Source organism: Dreissena polymorpha, chromosome 6 (assembly GCF_020536995.1).
Source record: "Dreissena polymorpha isolate Duluth1 chromosome 6, UMN_Dpol_1.0, whole genome shotgun sequence".
NCBI classification, from domain to species: Eukaryota; Metazoa; Mollusca; class Bivalvia; order Myida; family Dreissenidae; genus Dreissena; species Dreissena polymorpha.
The window spans coordinates 48,295,294-48,312,623 of NC_068360.1; the positions used below are offsets into that span (position 1 = coordinate 48,295,294).

At 34.3% G+C, this 17,330-nt stretch overlaps 1 protein-coding gene and 1 long non-coding RNA gene across 7 annotated transcripts in view; one reads left to right on the forward strand and one right to left on the reverse strand.

The window, feature by feature from the left end:
* Nucleotides 1–3,059: 3,059 nt before the first annotated feature.
* The window catches only part of LOC127834201 (myosin-VIIa-like), a 96,898-nt gene continuing 82,627 nt past the window's right edge, over nucleotides 3,060–17,330 (forward strand). For 2 of the 6 annotated variants that reach the window (XM_052359849.1, XM_052359854.1), the window contains exon 1: nucleotides 3,060–3,226. The gene's annotated coding sequence lies outside the window, so the exon portion shown is untranslated. Of the gene's footprint in view, nucleotides 3,227–3,349; nucleotides 3,510–12,920; nucleotides 13,089–17,330 lie in introns of those variants that run through there. The other 4 variants (XM_052359853.1, XM_052359855.1, XM_052359852.1 and 1 more) reach the window with 4 other exon arrangements.
* LOC127834202 (uncharacterized) lies at nucleotides 7,945–10,121 on the reverse strand. The gene is made up of 3 exons (XR_008027833.1): nucleotides 9,922–10,121; nucleotides 9,254–9,364; nucleotides 7,945–8,631 (listed from the first exon to the last, which is right to left on the reverse strand). It is a non-coding gene; the product is annotated as an uncharacterized LOC127834202 (long non-coding RNA).

Genomic DNA, 17,330 nt, shown 5'->3' on the forward strand with positions numbered 1-17,330 from the left:
GAAACGATTTCTATATTGGCTGACCGAATATGACAAACATTTGTGGTTAGATATTAAAGGGATCTTTTTGCGTTTTGCTAAATTTACAAAATTAAAAAAAAAATAGTTTCAGATTTGCAAATTTTCGTTCGATTTATGATATTTGTGAGGAACCAGAAATACTGAACATTTACCGTGCTCTAAAATAACTATTATATGCATCTTTTGACGATTTAAAAACCTGAAAATTATAAAGCGTTGCAACGCAAAACGATTTAATAATTTGGAGAGTTTTGTTGTTGTATTAAAGTTCACAAGTTTACTTGTATTAAACCACAAAGAGTTCAAAGTTGGTATGTAGCACCATATAGCTGTCTTATACAAAGTTTGTTCAAATCATGTCATAGTCTTAAAAAACTGCCTTGCAATGGGAATCACCATCGACTTTGAAAAGGTGGTCTGAAACTGCAAGCTTATGGGTTTCATATTTGGTATGTAGTATCATCTAGAGTTCTTCAAAGACAGAAAACTAGCCTTGCTCCTGGAGTTTGGTATTGAATAGTGAAGGAAAAAAAAGACTTCAAAAAGATTTTTGTCAGAATATTGAAAGCCCATAGTTTTCATATTTGACATGTAGCATCACTTTAGAGGCAACATTTAATGGTTCAAAGTCCCCTGTATCGAAAGTAGCCCCTAAAGCAGCGATTTCGAGTCATTGAACTGCAGGAACATTGGCATGAAGTTACAGTTATAATCAATGACTGTGATAATATTGGATCCAGTCAATAATCAATGAATATGGGATAACATTGGAAGCAGTATATGATCCATGAATAAGAGATAACAGTGGATCCAGATTCCAGTCTATGATAAATGACAATGAGAAAAAAGTAATTTAGTATATGATCATCGTCAATGACTTCGATATAACAGTGATTCCAGTCTATGATATATGACTATGAGATAACAGTGATTCTGGTCAATTATAAATGACTATCCTAGATTCCAGTCTATTAGAAATAACAATGAGAAAACAGTGATTCCAGTCTATGATAAATGACTGAGAAAACAGTGATTCCAGTCTATGATAAATGACTGAGAAAACAGTGATTTCAGTCTATGATGAATGACTAGGAGAAAATATCGATTCCAGTCTGTAATACATGACTATGTGAAAACAGTGGTACCAGTCTTTGATAAATAACTATGAGAAAACAGTGATTCAAGTACATGTATATGATAATCATCAATGACTGAGATAACAGTGATTCCAGTCTATGATAAATTACTAAGAGAAAACAGTGATTCCAGTCTATGATAAATGACTATGAGATAACAGTGATTCCAGTATATGGTAAATGACCATCAGATACCAGTTATTCAAGTCTATGATAAATGACCAAGAGAAAACAGTGATTCCAGTCAATGATAAATGACCATGAGAAAACAGTGATTCCAGTCAATGATAAATGACTATGAGAAAACAGTATTCCATTCAATGATAAATGACTATGAGATAACAGTAATTCCAGTCTGTGATAAATGACTATGGGATAACAATGATTACAGTCTATGATAAATGACTAAGAAATCACAGTGATTCCAGTCTATGATAAATGACTATGAGATAACAGTGATTACAGTCTATATGTGCAGTCCGCACAGGCTAGTCAGGGACGACACGTTCCGCTTTAATGATATTTTTAGTTTCAAGGAAGTCCCTCCTTACGGAAAATCAAGTTTAGGTGGAAAGTGTCGTCCCTGATTAGCCTATGCGGACTGCACAGGCTAATCTGGGACGACACTTTACGCACATGCATTAAGCCCAGTTTTCACAGAACAAGGCTCATATGATAAACGACTGCTTCAGAAGTGATTCGAGTGTATGAGTATTGCTTTTTGGAACGTTTTATCCGTGTATGATTGTTAACGTACCGCATTGGAACTTGATATCAGACTATACTATAATGAATAATCTCTTTCAAAAAATATATTGAATCGATCAGGAATAATTGTCGAAAATATGCCGTTTTTGCCATTAAATATTTCTAAAATTTATTTACGTCGTGCTGAATTACTACTCTCATCTAGAGTCCTATCAATGAAGTCTGCAACAAATCGTACAGAACGTTAGGTCTTCTCAAAAGAAATTTATCCATGTGTTCTCAAGACGTAAAACTTCAGGCATACAAAGGACTAATCCGCCCAGTGTTAGAATATGCCAGCGCGGCCTGGGATCCGCATCAAATTTATTTACAAGAAAAACTTGAAAGCGTACAAAAGCGTTCAGCTAGATTCATCACTTCTAATTATCGGGACTATGAACCAGGATCCATGACTAAAATTTTAAAAGAATTAGAACTACAACCTTTGAAAGAAAGAAAAAAACAAAATAGACTAATATTACTATGTAAAGGACTTAATTCACGTGCAAATTTAACATTGGATCAACTTCATCGACCTATTCGTTTCACCAAAAACATGCATAATGAGCATTTTAACAGAATTTCGACAAGGACAAACGTACTGAAGTTCAGTTTCATCCCAAACACAATATGTGACTGGAACTCTCTTCCTCCGGACTTGATTCGCAAATATCAAACAGCTACAAATGATCGTGCTTCTGTGTTTATAAACCAAATTAGAGGGGGGCTCGAAAACTAAGTATGTTTCACAGCTACTTGACGCACGCGCGGTGAGTAAACGTTTTTCAATGTTTCACCATAACACATCAAGATTAGTCCGTGGTTTTCGATACAAAGTTTCAATGTGTATATATACATATAAAATGTCCAATCAAGGGAGGTTATTGTGGATGCTTTACAACACATTTCCACTAGTTTTGTTTAGATTATCTCCCTTATTTTACGAACTTGATTGGCAAGTTACCTGATACGTAACGGTGGGATATCCCAGTCAATAATTAAGGAACTCCCTATTGTTTGCAACCGTTTTGATAGTTTTAAAGGAAAGCGTGTCGTATTATTCAAACATAACGCACACATATTAACATTTGGTGGTCACAGATGTCGAATACTGAACATAAACTTTCCAGGTAGCGTTAATTACAGCAGGTGAGTGGGTTAATTGAATGTTAATGACGTCATTCGGAAATCTCCCGACACGGTCATCGAAGCATGAATGTTTGACAATACAGCTGGGTGTGTCAAACAAGAACAGTGTCACCTGTGCGATTTTGGATTATATTCTTCATTTAAAAAAATGCGATATTAATTTTATTACACAGGTAATAGTTCTGGATGTTTTATTCTATTGAATGTTAAATTACCGGCAGTATTGATTTTCCATTGACCACCATTTTTAATGTGTGAATTTATTTATATTCTTACCCCACCTACTGGATTTACTTTGAACGAATACATGTTTAACTTTTAATAGTATGGAATGTCTTGTGTAGTGAAGTCTTATACGTTTTATTAATACTAATAAATGTACGCACGATGGACTAGATTTGCTTATAGAAATATAGCCTAGCTATAGTAATTTAAGTATTACATTTGAGACGAACTGTAAGTATAATAAATAAAAATGCTTGCTTTTTCTAGAACTTAGTTATACATTTTTAAGGGAGTTATACTCTGGGTCAGTATTGAGCATTTTGAGCTACCGTACGTGTAGTTGTTTTATCTTCCATTTTAGAAATGCTTCTTATGTTAATCATGGTTCAAGTTAACTCAACACTCTTTGGGAGGGAGGGGGGGGGGGGGGGGCACATATATTTTTACTCTAGTTGACATTTATTGTTCTTTAATGTTTACAGACATAAAAATTATGTAAATTGTAACAGACACCTGGTGTACAATACCGTATAGATGTCAATTTTTATTAATTTTTCTCGTGTGTAAACTTTTCAATTATCATCATTTGAAAAATATAAGATTATTAAGCGTTGCAAAATGTGAAATGTCAATGAATAATTGGGTATGAATCTGTTGTTTTTGTTACTCGCAGGCTGTTCTGGTTTTATGCTGTTTGCACATAGCCATTTTCACTTTGCTTCTAAGTAGGAAAGGGTTAACGCATGAGCCACAGGGTGACTGAAACTGCACAAAATCTTGAACAGCTTGATATTATAATTACCAAATCACTTCAGGGTGTTTTCTGGTTTACTGCCTTTTGTTGTTAAATTGTGTTGAGAACACTTCAAAGGTCAGGTTTCCGATTGGCTTGGGTGTCTGCATTGCAATCAGGAGGTCACACAGTTTCAATCCCCACTCTCTAAGCGTCCTCTAGGGCATGTTTTAAGACACCAAGTACTAGTTTGACTCAAGAGTAACTAAATAAGCTATAGATTTCAATTCCTAAATTTTAACACTAGATTCATTTGCAATTTAGGTTATTGCTGCAGACAATTTTTAAATCAAATACAAGAAAATTAAATTATAATTAATTTTTTCTTTTGTTCAGAATTTCACAAAAATTTTTAGAACTACTATTCATATCTTCCGCAATGCGTTTTCTTTCATAATCTGAGCATTCAAATAATCTGATCATCTTTCACACTTCCTTAATTGTATATATTGATTTAACAGTTTGTCATATCTGCTCCTTTCGATGACAGATTGGTCAAAGTGTTCAAGTGTACATTAATGGCCGACAGGTATTGTGTTTATATCATAAATACATGAGAATGGATCATAAGTGTAGAATATTCGATAGTGTCTTTTACTTGAATCATTAAAGATTTGCTATGCTGATCTTTTCATATGACTCAGTTTGAAAAGATATTTCCTGTCTGGAAATAAAAAAGACATTAAATGCAGGCAAGATAAGCATCTAAACAATTCTGTCTTGACAATAAACTTAACACAAGATCAGTATCCTATTGAACTAAAGTCACTCAAAAAATTCTGAAACTTGTAAACATGTCTTTGATTATAGATCTTATTTTTAGTATTTTTTATTTATTGATGACAATATATGTTTTAGGGGAATATATATTAAATGATTTTATGAACACCACACATTGCTATGCAAAGATATATAAACAATAATTAATAATACAATTATACACATACATTATATTAACCATAATTATACACATACACGTAGTCGCTTACATATGAACATCCCTGCGCTAGTAATAATTTACTCCCCTGCCATTTTTTGCTGAAGTACATAAAAATTCCATGCCAAATTAATCCTTTCTCTTACTTAACAGCCAATGCAAAGACACACTTCAGGGGGAAATCAAAGGCACACATGTTCGAATGATGCGCTTATGAGTCAATGATTAACCCTTCGCATGCTGGGAAATTATTTGTCATCTGCTAAAATGTTGTCTGCTCAATTTCTAAATATAGCATTTTCTTCAATTTTGTTCAAAGAATACTATCCGAATAGCAAACAGTTTGGATCCAGATGAGACGCCACATTCTGTGGCATCTCATCTGGATCCGAACCGTTTGCAAAGGCCTTCAAAATTCGGTTCCCGCACTGAAAGAGTTAAATAAATATATTGTTCTTATAGTAGCTACCTGTAAGTAAAGTCAGGCCTGAAAAAATGAATATGCAGCAGAATGGGAGACTAGAAAAAGGCAAAAAAGCACCAAATAGTGTAGCTGTTTTTTTAAATATTTTCTTTCATGCAAGATAATATTGAGGTGAGTCAGTGATGGTGATAAAGTGACATGTATTGAATTCCATGTCAGATAAGCTGTCTTAAATTCTTGGTGTGTGAGACCATTAAATTGTGTACTGATTATAAGGGATTTCTCAAAATAGCCTAGAAGATACTATCTTGGGGTAATTTGTTTCATTAAGTTTCCTTGTTTGATGATTTTAAGAACACAATCTTGAAATGAAAGCTGATTAGTTTCAAACTAAGAATTTATTTCAGTACATAGTGCATTTCCTATACATGTAATTTAATTTCGTAATGCAATTTGTGTCTGGCTGCTCCTGGAATGGTAATTTTGTTTCATGAATTTCTGCATATTGCTGAAATTCTGTATTAATGAAACTGATGAACTAATACAAGATTATAGATGAAGACAGTCATTTATGTATTTATGATTTCCCTGAATTAAGCCTATTGCTATAGCTACCCATCTGTTCCATGCTTGAATCAATACTAACTTAAAATTGCTGTAAACAATACCACATGCTTGCAAGAAAATTGATTGTGACGGACAACTTATAAATTATTCAGTTGAATATACCTGAGGAAGCCATCTTTTGGCTGTTCTGAATTTCTTCTTACCTGTAGTCATCATTTTAGACCAACAATTAAATAAAGGGATTTAATTATGTTTATATTAGATATGGTTACAAACTATAGTGTTACCGATGTGTGCATTTAATTTTTGTGAGGTATAAACTATAGTGTACCTACATGAGCATATTCTAGTGAGGTAACTATTATATATTAAGTGTTAACAACATGTGCATAGAAATTCTAGTGAGGTAAATAAAGTGTTACATTTCTCCCCAATGATATCTTGGCTAAGTTCAAAACTGTGTCATGTGAGGTCAAAAGTAGGTCTATAGGTCATATTAAAGAAAATGCTTTATAGCACTCTAGAAGTCATATTTTATGTCCAATCTTCATGAAACTTGACTTTGTTATTTCTGTCAAATAAATCTTATCTCTCGAACTTAAATGAACTGTTAAAATGATGCACATCCAATGCAAATTCATGATTTTTATTCTCATAATATTGACAGTTGTCTGTATCTACATTTCAAAGGTATTGTAAACTGAAACCTGTGTGACAAACTGAAAGCTTATTGTCATTCTGTCCATATATAGGGCTTTTTATGTCGGGAGTTTAAAAGCACTTACAAGTCTTGTTTCACAGATCGTTTATCATATAAAACCTATCAAGCATAGTGTTATTGCACATGTAAATCCTCAGAAATGCTGTTTGAAATGAATCATGAGGGTGTTACCATCAGTTGACAGATTGATCAACTGTGAACTATATTGTAGGTACAAAATGTGCTATATGTGTGTGTTAATAACAATAGTTCCATAATCTTTATCATGAATTATATTTAGAGCTTGTTTTGTCACTTAAATGTAATCAGTCCTGGATTACCGGTTAGGCAGTCTAGGCAAATGCCTTTGGGCCCTTCGACTTTTAGGGGCCCAGTGAGACAGTGACATATTATTTTTAGCTGGGCTGTTTTCGGAGAAAACCCCAGGTATTGTCATAGCCTCCTCGTCGTCCGCCGTCCAGCGTCATGCTAAAAAGTTTACATTGGCTCTAAAATTAAAGTGCTTCCACCTACAACTCTGAAACTTCATATGTACATGCACCTTGATGAGTTCTACACACCACACCCATTTTTGGGTCACTAGGTTAAAGGTCAAGGTCACTGTGACCTCTAATATGAAACTTTAACTTTGCCTCTAACATCATAGTGCTTCCACCCGGGTGTACTTTGTCCAGGGTTTTCCATGGAAATCCATGGAAAATATGAGGCTGGAGTATTCGGACTAAGTTTCCAGCCTTTTCCAGCGTCAATATTAAAAAAAAAAACGGTGGAAAATTGTCCATGGTACATGTATGTGGAAATAGCCTGGAATAGTTTCCATGGTTTTCCAGGCTCCCTGGAATAATTACCATGGAACAATTTCCAGGGTTTTCCAGCCAGCATGGAATAAATACCGTCCGAATACTCCATGTAATCTGGAAAACCATGGAAAACCATGGATTTTTTTCCAGGGTTTTCCAGATTACATGGAGTATTCGGACGGTATTTTTTCCATGCTGGCTGGAAAACCCTGGAAAATGTTCCAGGGTTTTTCTTTGTTTAATATTCCATGGATGCCTGGTATAACATGGAAAATTGTCCAGCGTTTACCATGGTCACTGAATAGAAAAAGAAATTTCTGGTCTAAAAACAATATTCATGTATTAAATGAATACAATACTCACAGCTTAAATAAATCATAATTTAAGGTTAGATTAAAACAAAACAAAAAATCAACATAATGCCTTAGTTTCTTCGATGTATTATTTTGTTCACAATTCATCAAAATATAACATCAGATTACAAATTGTGTTACATTTATTTAACAAATTATTCAGATCAAACAAGTGTTGTTTAATACATGCTTACAAAGCCTCTAGGTCCATTATCATAAATCAGGCCCTTACATAACAGAACAGGCGCTACTTTAAAGGTTAAAAAGTATAATGCAACCTTAACAACATGTATTCAAAGTAACAAAATACAAGCAAGTCAAGTAATATACAGTAACAATTCACGAACCCTGTACAAACGATATACAAGAAACAAAATGAAAAATTTAAGTTATTTTAGCTACTTCATGTTTGTCACAATATATGTAGATGCCCATGAGCACAAGGATACTATTTTTCTCAGCTACTTTCACTTTAATGCAATTTAGGTGCTCAATTTCATTAAAATACTTTTATATAATTTTATTGTTCAAAGAAATTCAGAACACAATGCATGTACATGTATTACTTTCCAAGTGACAGTTTAAAATATAATTGCAAGTCTAAAACTTGTGAAGGCAGCTTAGTAAATTATAAGTACCCAGGTGGGATAAAATTACAGTTTTTAAAAACTTTTTTGTTAATTAGCTGGGCTTCAGTAGGTCGTGGATCTTTTATAGAACTTGTACTGCTGTTATACTGTACGGCTCCTGCATGATCTCTGAAAGAAAAACAAAGCAAACAATATTACAAGAAAGTCATAAGTTTTTTACATTCATCTGTAAAAGTAAATGTGCAGCAATCATATGATTGAATATCTATACTTCAATGCTCATTCATATTTTAATCTATTTTAGATATTTCATATCACTGCTCAATTCGGTACATCTGGCTTTTTTGTATTTGAGCGAACATTTACGATCCTAAGTAGTTAGCAATTATTTCTTTTCCATTTACTGAAATTTATTCTCTTAAAGTTTGCAAGCGGGCCTTAATCTACTTGCAAACAGGCAACCACACAGGAAAACTGAAACTTTCAAGTGAATAAATTGGTGATTTAACTTATATTTTTATATATGACTCTCTTTTATTTTGAAATTTATATTGTTGTTTTCTTAAATGCCCCAAAACGGGGTACACTAGCATGTATCTGGAAACTCAAACATATATAGGAATTTTATATTCAGATATTGCTATATGAAAGATATGCTAATTTGCTAATTCATATAAAAAATAACCTGTAATTGAAACTAGACCAAAATATTGGATACCAAAAAGACAAAATACTTTCAGGTGGTTAACACTAAATTACTTATATGAGCCCGGGGCATAACAATATTTACCATGAATTTGTGGCCACGTTAGTCCTCTTGGTAAATGCGCCAAAAGAGCCGCTTTGCTGTCTTGGGTTATTTCCCTGCCAAACTCTGCAGTATCTTCCATCAACTGGTCAGCTACAGTTAAAGCACATAATGAAAATGTATATAGAAAATAATTCAAGTATTGTTTTAAATATTTAGTAAAATTGTCTTTAAATAATAACTTACAATGAAGTTAATACATCACAAAGCATAGCATAACAAAATTTGTAGGTATGATTAGTACAAGTTTATTATTGCTATAATTAGAATGATGTGTAATTCTATTGGTATGAAAATGCGCAGTGAAACCTAAAAAACAATGCTATTGGTTTAATTAATTTATTTATAAACATTAACAGCATTAATGAGCATTGAGTTCTCATCATGCACAGCACATAACTCCCTTAGCCTCAGTTCCCTAGCCATGCATTATAAACTTCCGATACTACATTCAAGCTTATTAATATCTCCACATAGGACTTCCTTTATCAAGCTGCAAACTGCACTTAGTGAAAATGTGTGTGACAGCTGCTTTTAAACTTCTATATTTGCCATACTTTTACCTAAAATGTCACATAAAAAAGGTCTACAATGATGACATAAGAAGAATAAATTTAAAGGAATATTTAGAAATAATGAAAAGCACAAACCTTCAGTTGTTGTTCTATTCCTAGACAGACTTCTGAAACACTTGTATGCATCACTTTTTAACAACATTTCATGTCACTTTCCAAATGATATCCATACATTATTATTTTAAGAAATTCTTGTTAATGGAAAAACTCATTAACTCTACTGTTTGTGAACATTACATTAACTTCATTTTAACAACAAGTTTAACCTGCAAATTTTCTACATTACGCCAGAATTTCAATCTAACAGGTAAACTTTCTGTATTTGAACTCAGCCAATCAGAAAAGACTGTGATATTTTATAACCAATAGATTAGCAGCAGACATATCTGACTCACACACAGGTTTATCAGATAGTTTGTTAATTGCAAACCTGGACTGTAGTTAAATATTGAGTGTGTATACACCTTGAACAGGGTTAAAGAATTTAAACTTGTAGACATTGCTTTGAAAGTTACTACTATTACTTCTACTACTAGTACTACTACTACTACTACTACTTCTGCAAAACTACTACTACTATTACAACAGCCACAACAACAACAACAACAACAACAACAACAACAACAACAACAACTACTACTACTACTACTACTACTACTACTACTACTACTACTACTACTACTACTACTACTACTACTGCTACTTCTACTTATACTACTACTACTACTACTACTACTTCTACTACTACTACTATTACTACTACTACTACTGCTGCTACTACTGCTACTACTACTACTACTGCTTCAACTACTGCTAGTGCTTCAACTACTACTACTACTACTGCTACTGCTGCTGCTGCTGCTACTACTCCTGCTGCTGCTGCTGCTACTACTACTGCTACTGCTGCTGCTGCTGCTACTACTACTACAACTCCTGCTGCAGCGACTACTACTACTACTGCTGCTGCTGCTGCTGCTGCTGTTACTACTACTACTACTACTACTACTACTACCACTACTACTACTACTACTACTACTACTACTACTACTACTACTACTACTAGTACTTCAACTACTATTGCTACTACTACTGCTACTACTACTGCTACTGATGCTGCTGATGCTGCTACTGCTACTACTGCTGCTGCTGCTACTTCTACTACTACTACTTCTACTACTACTACTTCTACTACTACTACTGCTGCTGCTGCTAATGCTACTTCCTTAACTACTACTACTACTGCTGCTACTAGTATTGTTATTATTATTTATTCTACTATTGCTACCGTTACTGCAACTATTCCTGTAAATGCTAAAACAACAACACAATAATAACTGCTACTACTGCTACTGTCACTTAAATTTGCACCAATAGTATAATTATCAGTAGTTTAAATGCTTATACAACTTATACAACAACCACTTTTACTTCTACTCCTACAACATATTCTACTGCCAGCCTCAGCATTACTACTTCTACCACTACTACTACTACTATAACTACTACTATTTCTGCCCAAACTATGCACATTGTTTTATGTTTTATTCATATGTTGTGTAAATTGTTGAACTCTGATTTACTGCGAATAAAATGTGTTGCATTTTTATAAGTTATTTTCTCCTCTTATAAAGTCTAAGTTTTTTCCAGGGTCAGCTGAAAATGTTAGAGTCTTTTCCATGCTTAAAAAATTCACTTTTCCACTTTCCATGCTATCTGGAAATATTTTCCATGGTTATCCAGCCTAAATCCAGCGTTTTCCATTCCTTTTCATGCTTTTCCATCCAAGGCTGGAAAATGCTTGGAAAAAAAGTCCACGTTTCATGGACATTTCTAGAACAAAACCCTGGAAAACCCTGGAAACTGTTTCAAATTCCAGGGATTTCCATGGAATACCATGTTATACCATGGATTTCCAGCCTAAGTTCCATGATTACCCTGGACAATGTACACCCGGGCACCTACAACTTTGAAACTTCATATGTACATGCACCTTGATGACTTCTACACGACACACCCATTTTTGGGTCACTAGGTCAAAGGTCAAGGTCACTGTGACCTCTAATATAAAGCTTTAACTTTGCCTCTAACATCATAGTGCTTCCACCTACAACTTTGAAACTTCATATGTACATGCACCTTGATGACTTCTACACGCCACACCCATTTTTGGGTCACTAGGTCAAAGGTCAAGGTCACTGTGACCTCTAATATAAAACTTTAACTTTGCCTCTAACATCACAGTGCTTCCACCTACAACTTTGAAACTTCATCTGTACTGATGATGATGCACCTTGATGAGTTCTACATGCCACACCCATTTTTGGGTCACAAGGTCAAAGGTCAAGGTCACTGTGATCTCTAATATAAAACATTAACTTTGCTTCTAACATCATAGTGCGTCCACCTACAACTTTGAAACTTCATATGTACATGCACCTTGATGACTTCTACAGGCCACACCCATTTTGGGTCACTAGGTGAAAATTCTGACAAGCTTTCGCAGCCGAGCATGGCAACCGTTATGCGGTGCTCTTGTTTGTACCTACTTATAATTATACTGAGCCTAATCTAATGACTTGACAACAAGTTGACAAAGTCAATTATCTTATACCAATGTAAAGTTGTGACATTGTAACATTCTCTGTCTTTCCAGCCTTGGCAGTGGTAGGCTAATTTAAACAAGTGAAAACGACTGTGCACTCACTGGCGTTCTAGTAGGCACTAGCCGACTAAGGGCTTGGGCCCCAAACGTCTCACTGCCTATGGGCCTCTACGATGCTATTATCCGGCACTGGATGTATTATTCACAGTGCACAATCATTTTGCCACTGTGTGTAAGGCATAATGCATATTTACTATGTTATTCACTTGGAACATGCCATTATAATGTTTATTTCTCAGTGCACATTTTGCCACTAAATTACACATACACTTCCTACAAAATAAGCATAGTGGATTATATGGGTAAGATTGTGGCCCGTATGCTAATGAAATGTTTGCATAATTCTTTATCTTCGATGCAGAAAATAGACAAAACCTTTTGTGTACTTAATGATAACATGTTAGACGAAACTCCCTAGAGACTTCCGCATTGAACAACCTGTGTGCTGTTTGAAAGTAATAACACCCGAGACTGATAGAATTTACCTGAAAGGACTGTGTTACAGTTTTTAAATGGAAATTGAATACTTATTAGGAGATTTTAAAATGTGCACTTATATTTGTCTGTGATGTTTTGAAGGGTAAGTTTTAAAGTACTTATCATATAATTGCACGCAAAGAGATAATTTGCAGTTTTCAGCATGTTGTTGTGAAGTCATTTTTTATTTGTGTATAGAGGAATGGGACAACATCCAATAACAACTTTAAGGGATCATAAGTAATATGTGACTTTACTGCCACAGTATTTTTTTAGACTTAGTATTTTATAATCCCTACTTTATTTCTAGGGATTAGTTTCATTTTGGGAAAACACGATCCTATTTAAAGAACTTCCCTTTAAGGATGTAAAATATTATATGCAATGTGGTTGTGCACTGTGAAATTGAGATGTGCAGTGTGACAATAACTGTGCACTGTGTCAATAGATGTACACTATAAGGACAATAGCTGTTCACTTTGACAATATCTGTGCAGTGTTTCAATGGCTGTGTACTGTGACAATTGTTGTGCACTGTGACAAAGGCTGCGTACTGTGAAATAGCTGTGCACTGTGACAATTACTTTGCAATGTGGCAAAAGCTGTGTACTGTGACAATGTAGAACAATAGTTGTGCAAAGTGACAATTGATTTGCAGTGTTACAATACCTGTACACTGTGACAATGACTATGCACTGTGTCAATAGCTGTACACTGTGTCTATTGCTGTTCACTGAAACAATAGCTGTATAGTGTGACACTATTAATGCATTTGGTGACTGCAATGCACTGTGACAATAGCCATTTACTGTGACAATAGCTGTGCACTGTTACAATAGCTGTGTAGTGTGACACTAAGAAAGGCACTTTGGCCATTTTACTGTTACAAAAGCCATTAACTGTGACAAAAGCTGTGTGATGTAACAATGGCTGTGCACTGTGACAATAGGTGTGGAATGTGGCAATGGCTGTTCACTGTGACAAAAGCTGTGCACTGTGACAAAATTTGTGAAATGTGACAATAGTTGTGTACTGTGACGATAGCTGCTGAATATAACAATGGCTGTTAACTGTGACCAAATCTGTGCACTGTGATAATAGCTGTGAAATGTGACAATGGCTTTGCACTTTGACAATAGTTGTGCACTGTGGCAATAGTGGTGCACTGAGACAATAGGTGTTCACTCTTACAATGGCTGTGTACTGTGGCAATAGCTGTTCACTGTAACAATTGCTGTGTGACCTGAAATATCTGTGCACTGTGACAATAGCTGTACACTTTTACAATAGTTGGGCACTATGACAATGGCCTGTGATATGACAATGGCTGTTCACTGTGACAATAGTTGTGCACTGTGACAATGGCTGTGTACTGTGACAATAGCTGTGTAAAGTGACAAAAGCTGTGCACTGCACGCAAGATTGTACAAGAAACTGGGTGTAGCCCTAAGGTGTCAAATCGTTTGAAGTACTTACACGGTATTGATAAAATTGTTTGGTGTAATACATGTTATCTGTCTCAAGTACAAGATAACATGATCAAATCATTCTAAAACTTAGACAAGCTTGCTTAGTTTAAAATCAATTTCAAAATTTGGTATGTGAAACTATGAATGTTATCAACAGAAGTCAGTATTCCAGTCACCATTGAGTGTGATAAAGTTTATTTAAATGATGAAAGTGCTTAGGCGTTTTGCTTATACTATTGTGCAAGAAATTGAAGAAGAAAATCATTATTTTTTCATTTTTGCAAAGGGTGGGCTTTGATTTCTTTCCTACTAATTTAGATTCAAATAAGTGTGACTAATGATATAATGTGCACTCTAAAAGATATTATTTTCTGTTTCATAAATATCAATTGATATATCTCTCTTGTACATATAAAATAGTTAATTGTGTTTATTGTGTAGTAAATTACAAGAAACTTGAAATATTTCATTATGTGGTAAACCAATTTGTAACTCTTACAGGTAGACTGGTCTTAGTTTAGAGGCTTCAATCTGTCTTAGTTCTACACTTCACATTTAGTTTGCCATGTTTGTTTGTTTGTTTGTCAAACAGCGTTATAGTGCTACTGATATTCAATATCTGCCACCATTGTCTGAATTCTGCCCCTGTGTATGACTTATATCATGCCTCAAATAGATAAGGGACCGATTGAAAACTATGATAATTCATTCATGGATACCTGAGGCAATCTTTTGTCTCTGTATTGTAAGTTCTGTATAATAGGCAATTTTGTTTTAAGAAAATAGAATGTTATTTAAATCTGCAAATACTGTTGATAAGCGAGTCATTACCAGGTTTTGTATGTGTCTGTACATAATATGGAAGAAAGGTTACTTATTAAAAAAAAGAGAGTCATTTTGTGGCATATTTTCCTGTGAAAGAAAATGTAAATAGCAAGCATTATCATGCGGTTTTCATGAAAAACTCCGGTAACTGTGGTGAATAATTCGAGGGGGTTGTCCAAATAACATTTACTTTGTTAAAAATGGCTATGAACATAGTACAACCCATTTGAAAAAATACTCCCAATAATAAATGAAAGTTAATTTGTTTTATGACAATTGATTATTAGTGGTCTGTTATGTATCATAATTTGTTAATTGTTGAACAAATGATTAATTTCATAATTTGATTACTTTACAAGGTACCACATAGTCAGTCGTCAAAGTGACTGCATGGTCCAGCTTATATATGTGTTCAAGTACACATTTAACCCTTTCCCACTCAAAGTAGAAATGGCTAAGTGCAAACAGCATAATACCAGAAATGAAGCCTTTGAAATTTGAATCTACTGAGAAAGGTCTTTAATTAAATAAAACTTTCTAAGGGACTACAAATGCGTAAACATACGTATCTAAGTGGTAAAGGGTTAAATGAAAAGCATGGAACCGAACCTGTCGTTATGATACACCCAACCATGAAATAAAAAAAAAAATTGTTAAAAAACAGTATAACATTACAGGCAGTACATCTTAATATTTATAACACTGACCACAAAATCAAATACTGTCTTCTCACATAAGTTCAATTAAGTTTGTTAACCTCTATGATGTATTTTTACTAGTCATTTACGTCTGTTGTTATGATTTATTCTAAATTTGTCCATATACTCCTTTAAACGTTATAAGTAAACACAATTTTTACAATCATTTTATTACGGACAGAATGATGGACATATTCAGCATATTTTTAACCCATATATGCCTAACGTCTAGAAAAAAGGCCTTGGCAAACAGCTTAGACCCAGATGAGACGCCGCTGTTTGCTTCAAGAAATTTCTGTAAGAAAAATTTTAAATATAGAAATAAGTATACTAGACATCCCTAATTTTGGAAATAAATTGTTCCAATTTTAAAGGATGGGATAGTCCACTAGGCATAAATGGGTTAAAAACAATCACAAGCAACAAAAGCAAGTGACAAAAATTGAAGTCGTAAACAGCAGTAAACTAAAGTAATTGACTTCACTAGGTTGTGAGTAAACGCTCAGTAATTAGGTTAATTTACATTAATTTCCATGTTATTACCTTAATCTGTTTATGATAACAGTTTATTGCACATTTGTACCATATTGGGTTTATTGTACATTTCTACAATATTGCATGAATGTGTTAGGATGGTAAACAGTTAACTCATAGGGAGAGATCTAGTGCAAGATATCAGGTAAACAGTTATGTCATAGGAAGAGATCTAGTGCAAGATAGCAAGTAAACAGTTAACTCATAGGGAGAGATCAAGTGCAATAAAGCAGGTAAACAGTTAACTCATAGGGAGAGATCTAGTGTAAGATATCAGGTAAACTGTTAACTCATAGGGAGAGATCTAGTGCAAGATAACAGGTTATCAGTTCACTCATAGGGAGAGATCTAGTGCAAGATATCAGGTTAACAGTTAACTCATAGGGAGAGATCTAGTGTAAGATATCGGGTAAACAGTTAACTCATAGGGAGAGATCTAGTGTAAGATATCAGGTAAATAGTTAACTCATAGGGAGAAATCTAGTGTAAGATATCAGGTAAACAGTTAACTAATAGGGAGAGATCTAGTGTAAGATATCAGGTTAACAGTTATCTGATAGCAAGAGATCTAGTGCAAGATATCAGGTTAACAGTGAACTTATATGGAGAGATCTAGTGCAAGATATCAGGTTAACAATTAACTCATAGGGAGAGATCTAGTGCAAGATTTCAGGTAAACTGTTAACTCATAGGGAGATGTTTAGTGCAAGATTGCAGGTAAACAGTTAACTCATAGAGAGATATCTAGTGCAAGATTGCAGGTAAACAGTTAACTCATAGGGAGATGTCTAGTGCAAGATTGCAGGTATACAGTTAACT